This window comes from Saimiri boliviensis, chromosome 15 (genome assembly GCF_048565385.1).
Source record: "Saimiri boliviensis isolate mSaiBol1 chromosome 15, mSaiBol1.pri, whole genome shotgun sequence".
NCBI classification, from domain to species: Eukaryota; Metazoa; Chordata; class Mammalia; order Primates; family Cebidae; genus Saimiri; species Saimiri boliviensis.
Window position 1 is genome coordinate 89,292,398 of NC_133463.1, and position 10,416 is coordinate 89,302,813.

At 63.7% G+C, this 10,416-nt stretch overlaps 1 protein-coding gene across 2 annotated transcripts in view; it reads left to right on the forward strand.

Moving 5' to 3' along the window:
- The window catches only part of PTP4A3 (protein tyrosine phosphatase 4A3), a 46,893-nt gene that overhangs the window by 19,968 nt on the left and 16,509 nt on the right, over positions 1-10,416 (forward strand). The window contains exon 1 of one of the 2 annotated variants that reach the window (XM_074387223.1): positions 4,777-4,865. The exons of the other annotated variant lie outside the window; for it this stretch is intronic. The gene's annotated coding sequence lies outside the window, so the exon portion shown is untranslated. Of the gene's footprint in view, positions 1-4,776; positions 4,866-10,416 lie in introns of those variants that run through there. 2 annotated transcript variants of the gene reach the window in all.

Consider the following 10,416-nt stretch of genomic DNA (forward strand, 5'->3'; position numbering starts at 1 on the left):
TGGGTGCCTCTGTGGGCCACGGGTGGACTCGCTTGTGCTCAGTGGCCTTCCTGCCACAGACCACTCTCCTGCGTGCTAGGGTCACAGCAGCTGAAGTCAGTGGCTGAGCCCCGCTTTTTGTGCCCCTCTTGATTGTTTCAGGTACCAGGTGTGATTCTTTGTCTACCTAGGTGCCCAGCACAGGGCTTGGCATGTGGTGGTGACCTGTGAAAGCCAGTGGTGTGTATGAAACTCATCCACTCAGCACAGCATGTGCTTTTTGGGAGGGAGACGGCTCAGAGAGGAAAGGCCATCAGCACTGGCCCCCCCAGCAGGATCTAGGCACCGTGGGGAGCCTGCGGGGCCCCCCAGCCCCCCCCCACCCTGTGTCCTGGGGGTAGCCCCATCCTGCTGGGCCTCGCTGGCGCCGTGTGCACTGGCTCTGGGAGTACCAGGCTGCGTCTCACCATTGGGCCGGCCCAGAAATAGCTGTGACCTTCCACAGCCAGCTTGGCAGCGCCCGGGGCCGAGAGACCTACGTGCACACAGGCTGAGTCCCCTCACCGTGCGGAGCTGGCTATTTTGGACGTGGCCTCCCGAGGCCAGGTCAGAGCTCTTTCCCGCGGCTCCACAGGCCCCTCTGACGTGCGTCCACCAGGGCCTTGGCCAGTGGCCCTGGCCAGCTCCATGATCTCAAGCCCCCTTCCTGCCCCCCCTGACCTCACAGGCCCTGGGTGGCATAGAGGAGGGGATTCTGGGGACTGAAGTGCAGGGTGACTGTGCCTGCCGGGGCGCTGACGTGGAGTGTAGGGCTTGGCTGCTTTAAGAAGAAAGTGCAGAGAAAATGCCTGCCTTGGGTAGGGCCCTGAATCCCTTCTCAGCCCCTCAGACCTCTCACCCACTGCACAGTCTGAGCCTTAGTTTACTCATCCATAAAGTGGGGTGATGGCTGCCTTCCAGGACTGCTCTAGGCTGGATGTGGGCATGGCCTGTGCTGAGGTCACCATGCAAGGCCACTACACAGAGGGGGCCCTTGGGCCTTCTCTGCCTTCCGTGGGACTGGACACTGGGATCAGGGAGGGGATGTTGGGGTGTGGGGGTGGTGTGCTGAGCAGCGGCTGAGCAAGGGTTCTTCCTGTTCTGTGACACAGCAGGGGTGTACATGCCTGCCGCCCTGCCCACGGCTTCTGCGTATAGTGGAAGTGGCCCCACGGTCCAGCCACCCTCAGGGACCACAAGCCTCCTGGACACCCTGCTGACAGGGGCCTACTGTGGAGGAACAGGCCGGCCCAGCTCCCCACCTCCCAAGTGAGCGCAGGTGGCTGGGTGGGCAGGGGGACTGGCTCCCTTGCTAGAGGGCAGACCGCCCCTTGCCATGAAGGTGCTGGGTGGAGTGGGACCCTACTCCTGGATTTGGAGTTGGGCATACAAGGAACAGCGGGAGTGGGGGTGCTGCCTGCCTGCCTAGTGCTGGCCGCGTGCTCATGGCCCTCAGGGCCCTGTCCCTGGGATGGTCCAGGGGACCCTGGAGGAGCCATGGCATCTTCTCCATGGAGAGGGCCCGTGGGCCCAAGGCCTGGCTCTCTCCAGACAGGCACATGGTACTCACCCGAACCCTGGAACCTTTCTGCAGAGTGGGCTTAGCTTGAGCCCTCCCATAGCCAGTGTGCCCACTGCCCACCCCTGCCCTCTCAGCCTCTGGGACAGCTCTGTGGGCACTACCAGGTACAGTTCCTGTGTGTTCTCACCTTGTGATGCGCTTACAATTCCCACGTTGTGCTGGTGACTAACGAGGTTTGGGGAGCTCGGGAGAGGGGCCCCGAGGCATGCAGCACGCACAGGAGGGTTTCAGAGTTCCCAGGGGGCATCTGGGGTGGGGCTCAGCCAGGCCCAGTGGGCTCAGTGCTGGCCTCATGCCCTTCCCCCACTGAGGCCGCTTTGGGGCCTCTGGATGATGCTGGTGGATGAGGACCTTCTGGGACAGCCTCCTCAGGCCAGTAGGAGGGACCATCAGGCGACGTAGACCTGTGGAGTGCTTGGGGGTCAGTTCCCACCCTGGGGTCAGCTGTGTCTGTGGAGGGTCCACTGGTGTGTGGCACAAGAGAGTTAGGGGTTGTGCCTGGTGCGCCAGAGAGGCCCTGAGCTCTCCTGGGGGCCAGATCAGGGGCCTTTTCTGGGGCTGCTGGAGTCTGTATTCTTGGCAGGGCTCAGGCGCTGGGGTGGGGAGAGGCTCCCTCTCAGAGGCCATGAGCGCCGAATGGAACTCCATGCCCTCTGGGACACCATGCCTACTGCTGGGTACTGGCCTGTAGGGGCTTTGGAGACGTGGGTGGCATGGCACCAGGAATCAGCAGGGCTAAATGGGGCCCAGGAGTAAGGCAGCAGGACCGTGGGCATAAAGGCCTGACGCCCGGGCCAGGGCAGGCTTCCGTGCCGGCTTCCTCCCATCTAGAATCCTGGAGCCACAGGATGCCTGACCCAGCACCCCGTACTCCAGAGTGACTGGCTCTTGACAGTAGCTGCTGCTGGCAGATGTGTTATAACCAAGGTCTGTGTCGGGAGGCTGGGGGCAGGGAGGGATAGGGCCAGCAGAACATGGCTCCTACCTGCCCAGGGCCAGGTGGGGCCATGTGTGCGCATGTGAGTGGGGCACCTGGTCTGGGTGTGGCCTGGGAACCTGGATTTAACAAAGGCCATGGTTTTGGAAACACCCAGTTGTCCAGCTGCGTCTGTTCCAGGATGGGTCAGGGTTGGCGCAGGGAGGGCAGTGGCTGGTCCACAGCAGGTGTGGCTGTGGGAGAGGGCCTCCTGTGCCATCCTCCTTCCAGCCTGGGCAGAGGCCTTCCAGGCAAGACGAAAGATGGGGCATACATGGGGGACTCGGGGCTCATGGTGTCCCTGGAGGCTCTGGTGGGTCTTGTAGGGCTGGGCTGCTGCGGGGTAGGGGGGTCCCATCTTCCTGGCAGGGGCGTCTCATCTGGTCGTCTGTCTGTGGCCCTGTGTGTGCGCATGAGCACATGTGTCGCTGTATGCAGGTCATGTGTGCTGGCAGAGGTCCCCGCTGGGCGGCTTCCACACGGGGTTCTCAGTCACACCGGAGGGGCATGAGCACCGGCCTGGGAGTCCTATCTGAGCCACAACTTGGCCTGTGTGCGGAGCTGTCCTGTCCACTCGCTGGCCATTAGGCCACTTGTGAACAATGACCCCTGAGGTGTGTATCCTCTCATGGGGAGGTCAAAAGGGGCCGGGGGCCCAGCGTGGTGGGTGACTCCAGGTAGACCTGGCCCCTGGGACTGTAGTGGCAGAAGGTGGCTGGGGCAGGGGAGGTTCACTCACGGGGAGGCTGGAAGCGGTGGCCTGGCAGGGAGAGAGAAGGGTAGCCAGGCAGAGGGTGAGTGGGAGCAGAGGCCCGGTGGCAGGTGTGTGAGTACCTGTGCCTGGCAGGGGTCTTGAGGAGCAGGAGAGGCAGATGGGCAGGCGGCCGAAGAGAGCTTGGGCACTGAGCTTGGGAAGAGCCTTGGGCTGGGGGTTGGTGACTCGAGGGCAGCCCCAGACTGGCACAGGTGGGTGGGGTGCCTGGGCAGGGAGTGGTGAGTTATGGGGCAGCTGTCTGGGTGGCTGGGGGTAGCAGCGATAAGCGTGGACTTCTTAGTGGGGGCTGGGCTGGCCTGAGAGATACCCACTCATCCTTTCCAGGGTGAGGGATGAGGGCTCCACCCCTCCTGATAGCACCGGGGTTGGGGCAGCATCCTGATGGGGGAGGGGCCCGTGACCCTGGCCCTGGACTGCAGGAACAGCCCCTCCTCCACTGGTGGAGTTCCCACTTCCTGCGGAAGGAACTATGTTAGAGCTTGTGTGTATGGGGTGGGCGGTGGGGGGCCTGGGTGGTGGGGGGCCTGGGTGGTGGGGGGCCTGGGTGGGGCCCACTAAATCGCCTCCCCTGTCTCCCTGCACTTCCTTCTGGAGGAAATGGGGCCAACAGGATGAGACGAGGGCCTGCTGAGCCCGCGGCTGCCACCTGGGGGGGAGAGGAGCGGGGGCTGCGCAGTGGGAGCAGGCAGCGGGGGCCCAGACCCTTGTGTGTGGGCAGCTGGGAGTGGTAGGGGTCAGTGAGGCTCCCTCTAGTGCAGCAAGGACTGGGCCCAGGGCCCCTTTCTCCAGCCTGCAGCAGGCAGTGAGCGGACCGGCCGGAGCCCTGGGCAGAGCAGAGTCTTTCGCTAGCCCAGCTGCAGGGTCTGGGTCTCTGTGCATCGCCAGCGCACCCCCCCGCTCCCACCCCCTCCCGCTGGCTCCTGCTATTACAGGGCCCTGGGGACCGCCCTCGCCCCCGCCTCCCCTACTTGGGCCCCACAGCCCAGGCCAGCGTGGGAGGAGCCCACCTGCCCTCTGCCCCGGACCAGGGTGCCCGATGCTGCCCTGGGACCCTGTGGCTCCGGTCCCTACTCCAGGCCCCAGCCGGAGCCTTCCGGGATCCTTGAGGGGGACGGCTTAGCCCCACGCCCCCAGCATGATTCTGGGTGGGACCTTTTGACGTACACGGAGGGCAGGGGGCCAGGGGTGGGGCAGGGAGAGGGGGTGGGAGGCAGGGGGCGGGGCTGGGTGGAGAGCAGGGGGCGGGGAAGGGGGCGGGGCTGGGTGGAGAGCAGGGGGCGGGGCTGGGGTGGAGAGCAGGGGGCGGGGTGGGAGAGAGGTAGGGGCAGAGGATTAGAGGGTTGGGGAGGGTGGGGGTGTGGGGAGGGGAGTGGCAGTCGCGGAGTGGGGGAAGCGAGTAGAGTGGTGTGGGCAGGGGAGGGGGGCGCGGGGGCGGGGAGGGCCTGCACAGGCGGATAAAGCCCGCGGCGGGGCTGGGTGCGTCGGACTGGGAGCGTGGAGGACCAGCCTGCTGGGTGAGTGGCTGCTCCGGCCTCAGCGGGCCGTGAGGGGGACAGACTCCAGGGAGAGGGGCCGGAGGTGGGGGGAAGGGTTCTGCCTTCTGCGCATGCGCACTGCTCCTGAGCCTGCAGCCAGCCGGGTGGGCGAGGGCGCCGCCCTGGTGGCGGAAGCGCCTCGCCCCAGACCCCCCCGCAACAACGGCGCTGGGACCCCGCTCTCCTCGGGCTCTTTGCCCCAGACCCCACGTGGTGATGTCCTAGAGGCCAGCCCTGTGCGCTGCGTCCCGAGGTCACTGACCTCTGACCTCGACTCCCGGCTGCACCATCTGGAGGCAGGGGCGGGTGGGAGTCAGCCTGGTTCTTGTGCCGAGGAGAAACCTCCCGATTCCCTCTGCTCGTGGCGGGTCTTATTGGCGGAGGGTCATCAAGCCGTGGCTGCGTGGTTTGCCCCTTATCACCACTCTATCACTAAAGGAGGTGCTGTGAGCTGTCACTCCAGGACGGCGGGGTGCACCAGGGCTGTCTGGGTCACCCAGTCACACAGGTGCCCTTCAAGGTGCAGTGGGACCAGAACCGGCCTGGCCATGCGGCCCTGTGGTTGGCATGGCCATTAGAGCAGATGCCACTCTCGCTTGCACTGAGTGTGGACTGACTTCACCGCCTCATCCTCACAGCAGCCTGGGAGGCTCCTGCACCCCGCTGTGCGGGGCGAGTCAGCTGGGGGTTCAGAGCCGCAGAGGCTCCCCGGCTAATAAACAGAGGAGCCTCAGGACCTGACACCGACAATCATCAGACTCTCAAAAATCAGGTGCCCGGTATGTGGCAAACGTCACGATTATTGTTAACAAATGGCAGAGGTGGTCCTCTGCTCTTATCTTGGTTTTTAATCAGCCCTGTGAGGTCTGAAGTTTCAGTGGCTTTCTGGCTTGGTTGGCCAGTCCCTGGCTGAGTTGAGGATCTGAGAAGCTGGCCTGGGGTGCGGTGGCTGAGTCAGGCGGGAGCCTCCTGCCATCTGCTCGGCTGCTCGGCAGGCTGCTCCCGTGTCCTCAGCCTCCCGTGGGCTCTGAACAGATGAGGCTCTCATGATTTGCTGGGGTGGAAGAGAAGGAGCCCTGGGCTTAGTGCTGGGATTTCCGGTGGCTCTGCTCTGCCCGGTCCGGCGAGCCTCTGTGTAAAATGGGACTCATAAGGCTTGAGCCTCTGGTGGCGGTAACAGTGCGCTTAGGGATGGAGGTGATGGAACAGGGGACATGAAAGGGCTCTGAGCTGCCAGCAGGGACGGACTTGATGTGTGCTGTGCTTGCGGGGATCAGTGGAGAGTCTGCTACATTCCCTACCTTGGTAGCCCATGCCACCCTCAGGGAGGATCCCAACCCTGAAGGCTGCCTCCTCAGAGAGGCCTCCGTGATTGCTCTCCCCCAGCCATCATGAGGGATGGGAATCAGCGGTTCTGTGGGTCTCATGCTGCTTCCCATTGCTGCAGTCCTTCGCCTGGGTAGTGCCTCCCCCCACTGACCTCCACCCACCCAGTGACTCCTGAGGGTGGATTGTGGGGTTTGCTCACCCCAAACCCCACCCAGCACCTACCATGGCACCTGGAGCCCAGATGGTGTTTGGCAGGTGCATATATGAATGGAAATGTGGTGAGGGAGACCCAGGCACTGAGAGCACCTGCAGGCTTCCTGGAGGAGGGACTCTGGTCTGGTCTTGAGCATGAGGATGTATGTCCAGGGACATTCTGGGCAGAGAGAAGAGGGTCCGTGGAGGTGTGACTCTAACCCCTCTCCCTCCTCCTCCCCCTCCCCACCTGTGAGGGAAGCAAGAGCAGGGGGCCAGGCTGAAAAGCCAGAACTTGGTTTTGTAGGCCATAGGGAGCCATGGAAGGTATGTGAGCAGCAGCAGGGTGGGGACCACCATCCTGTCTCCAGTCCTGTGCCAGGCCTTGCTGTAGGGGGTGGCTTGCTGGGTGGGTGGGTAGATGACATGGGCTCTTGACCCCAAGTGTAGTCTGGGCTGAAAGTGGGCCGCACACTTCAGCAAACCTGAATGGAGCTGCCCCCAGAGGCAGGGACACACGTACCTTCCGTGAAACCTGCCCTGGTGGGGAGGCTGGGCTGGCTGGCTGGGGAGGGGTGGGGGGTGGGAGGGGTGGCAGACTAGAGACCCTAACCGGGTGGGGAGACCCATGGGCCCCTGGGTGCGTGAGATTCCTTTCCTTTGATGGTGGGGAAAGCAGGGCTGGCCGGTGGTGGCCCTCTAGAGCAGATCTGTGCTTCCCCATGGTTCTCTGGTTGGGGTCCTGAGCTGCCTGGGAGTGTCAGGGATATTGATAAGGAGAAGGCATAATGACAGGGGTGAGAGGTCCTGAGACCTGGGTCCCAGGGAGGCAGGGGGCAGGGAGGCGGCGGTCAGGGGCTCACTGTGGCCTCGGAGGATGCCCAGGCCTGGGTGGCTCATTCCTTGCTGGACTCACATCAAGACCGGCAGAGAAGGGGTGGCGTCCTCGCTGGGATCTGGGGATACAGGGGTCACAGAGGCAGCACCAGGCACTGAGCACTTTTCGTGACCCGATTCATTTGTTTCCAGTCACTCTGTAAGGGAGTGATGGCTGCTGTCCCTCTTGACAGAGGAGTCCGGGACATGGGGAGTGGGTAGTGAAGGTTCCCTGAGAGGCAGTGTCTGTGCAGAGCATGAGCCATGCCAGGAGGTGGGGAGGGGGCTTGTGGGGGTGGGCTGGGAGGCGAGGTGGGTACAGCCCTGTGGAGGCCTTGGCTGCGTCGATGGCTGGGGACAGTAGGGCGATTGGAGGCCTGACGGCCCTGGGACCTGACCTGCCAGCCTTGGCAGTATCTCTGCTGTGAGCCAGGCAGCCTTTCCCTGTTTGTGACAGCCTGGGAAACTGAGGCATAGGTTGGCATGGCGTCTCTTTGAAGAAACAAGTTGCTTAGCTCCAGGAAGGAAGTGATCCTCGACTCAGTAGAGATGCCGGCACGTGGGCACCCCAAACCTCTTCCTGGAAACCCACGATATTGTCATTACCTGGCCCACCTGCCCAGGGAGTCTGGGAGGTGGCTTGGCAGGCCAAGGGGTGGAGGGGCGGCTGGGCAGGCCCACCTGTGAGGGCGGGAGAAGGTGAGCAGGCTGCGTGCTGTTTCTGTCCATTTCTTTTCCAAATCTCCCACGCTTAGCCCAGCACCTGGGCCTTGAAGGTGCTCAGTATGTATTTGTCAATTGCGCGAATGAATGAATGGGCAGATGAATGCCTGGCCCCCATTCCTTATTGGTGGGAGTCCTGTGGTCCTGGGTGGGAGTAGGGAGGCTCAGAGGCACTGCCGAGCCTCAGGAGGGTGCAGGGCAGTGCAGAGGGTGGGGTGCCCTTCGGGGATGGGTGGTGGTGGTGGGCTTTGTGCTGGGCTGGTAGTGGCTGCTGGGATGCTTTCCAAGCCACTGACACCCCCATCCCTGCCCCCAGGAAGGGCAGGTGGGGGGCTGGGATGCTGGGGGAGCAACAAGGGTAGGGCGGGGGGAGCTAGGAGGGGGCCTCGCAGTGTTTCACGCCCAGGCAGGGAAGCTGTCCTGACTGCTCTGCCACCAGGTGAGCTTCGAGGGTGGCAGAAGGGGCACCTGGAGGATTTTCGTGACCACATTTGGGAGTCGCACTTCCCCTCACCATGCCTCAGTTTCCTCATCTGAGCTGTTGCCAGAGGCCCTGTCTTCCAGCTGTCAGTGCCCACTGTCCCCTCGTCCCCTGCAGACCCCGCGGAGGCAGGGCTTGCCATACCTTTTACAGGTGGGGAAGCAGGGCTCACAGGGCAGAAGCAGTCATGGGCAGCACTGGGCTTGACCCCAGGCCCTGTGCGTCCAGAGCCCAGCCCTGGCCAACGTGGTGTATGCCGCCCTGTGAGTGGGTCAGAACCCCTCCCTGTGACCGTCCCCTCCTCCTGTCTCCCCTGCCGCTTGTCCTCCCAGGCCCACAGGGGTGAGGCTGGCTGAGCTGAGCCCAGGTGGGGAAGGCTGGGGCTTGGCGCTGGGCTGTGGAGGAAGGGGTCGGAGTCCTGGGATGGGATTGGGCATCGAAGCAGCCCACACACAGGGTGATATTAAGACCTCCTGGGGTCAGATTTCTGCCCATTACCTGGGTGGTTCTCTGGTGCCACTGGAGGTTGGGAGGCTCTGGGCAGGCCTGGGAGGGCCTGAGTGGCCACAGGTTTGGGGGGCTCCTGGTGCCTGGGGGGCGTCGCCTGCTGCCTGCCCAATGCTGGGTGCCTGTGGCCCAGTGGCAGCCTGAGTGGGGCCCTGTGGCCTCGCCAATGCTCTCGCTGGGTGCCTCCCCGTGGCCCCGCCCGCCTGTGGAAGCTGTGGTGGAGCTGTAGCAACCTGGGCACCACTGGTGGTAGGCAGCACTTGAGCGGCTTCAGGAGGAGCAGGGCAGGCCTCCCAGTTGGCAAGTCAGCGCCATGCCTCAGAAGGCACTATTAAAGCCACGTGTGGCCCGGAGGGGCAGTGGCTGAGCGCAGGGGCCTGTCCCCGCAGCCCAGTGGGTAGAACCTGAGCCAGTGCCCAACAGCTCTGCTCCCAGGCTGCAGCCAGGCACCCCATGACTGGCTGGGTGCTGGCACCACCTCGGAAGGTGGCTTTTCTTTCTGGCAGCGTGTCTATTTGTAACGGCAGCCATGGGCCCCAGAGGGCTAGCACTGGCTCAGGGTCACGCAGGGAGTCAGGGTAGGGTGTGAGACTCCAGGCATCAGGAGCGTGCCTGCTTCCCCTCTGGCCAGTTCCTCCAGGAAGCCTTCCCTGACCTCCCGCCCTCCGGATCACCTGCCACCCTGGGCTGCTGCTGCTCAGGGGCGTTCCTCCTGCTGGTCCCCATCCCTGCAGTGAGTGCTCAGGAAGCACCAGAGAAGGGGACTGAGACCGACAGCTTGGGAGGCTGCCTGGGGTGAGGGGCATAAGGGATGCTAAGGAGTAGTGAGCTCCCTTTCACCGGAGGTGTGCAAGCTGGGGCGTGGGTGACCGTCTGAGTTTCCTTTAGACCTCGGGTCGAGATCCCATGATGGGCTCTGCCCATTTCCCAGGTCTGGACCTCTGCCCAGAACATTGGGTCATTTGTTCTTCCACAAACAAGTGGGAGCCCTCTTGGTGCCAGGGCCTGTGCGGGAGGTGGGTGAAACTGACGACCTCTCAGTCCTCCTGCAGTCAGGACGCCTTCCCTGGGGCCCGGGACACTCTGCTCTAAGGACACATAGCAAGGGGAGAGGGGATGGGATGGGGCGGGGGACTCTGGGAAGGTGTCTTAGCGCATCAGGCGTGGGCTTGGCCTGCTTGGCTCTCTCCTCCTGGGCCCCCTAGCAATGGGCAGACTTGGGCTCGCTCTGGTAGGGTTCCAGGAACGGCTCCTGCCTGGATATAAATAGACTTCTCCGAAAGGTCTGGGGCTGTGCCAGCTGCAGCAGGTGCCCCCCAGGCCCGGCCAGAGGGCCCCAGGCGAGGGGGTGGAGCCTGGGTGGGGGTGCTGAGGATGCTGGGGTCCACCTTTGTAGCCACAGAGGCATGACGGGCTCTGTCT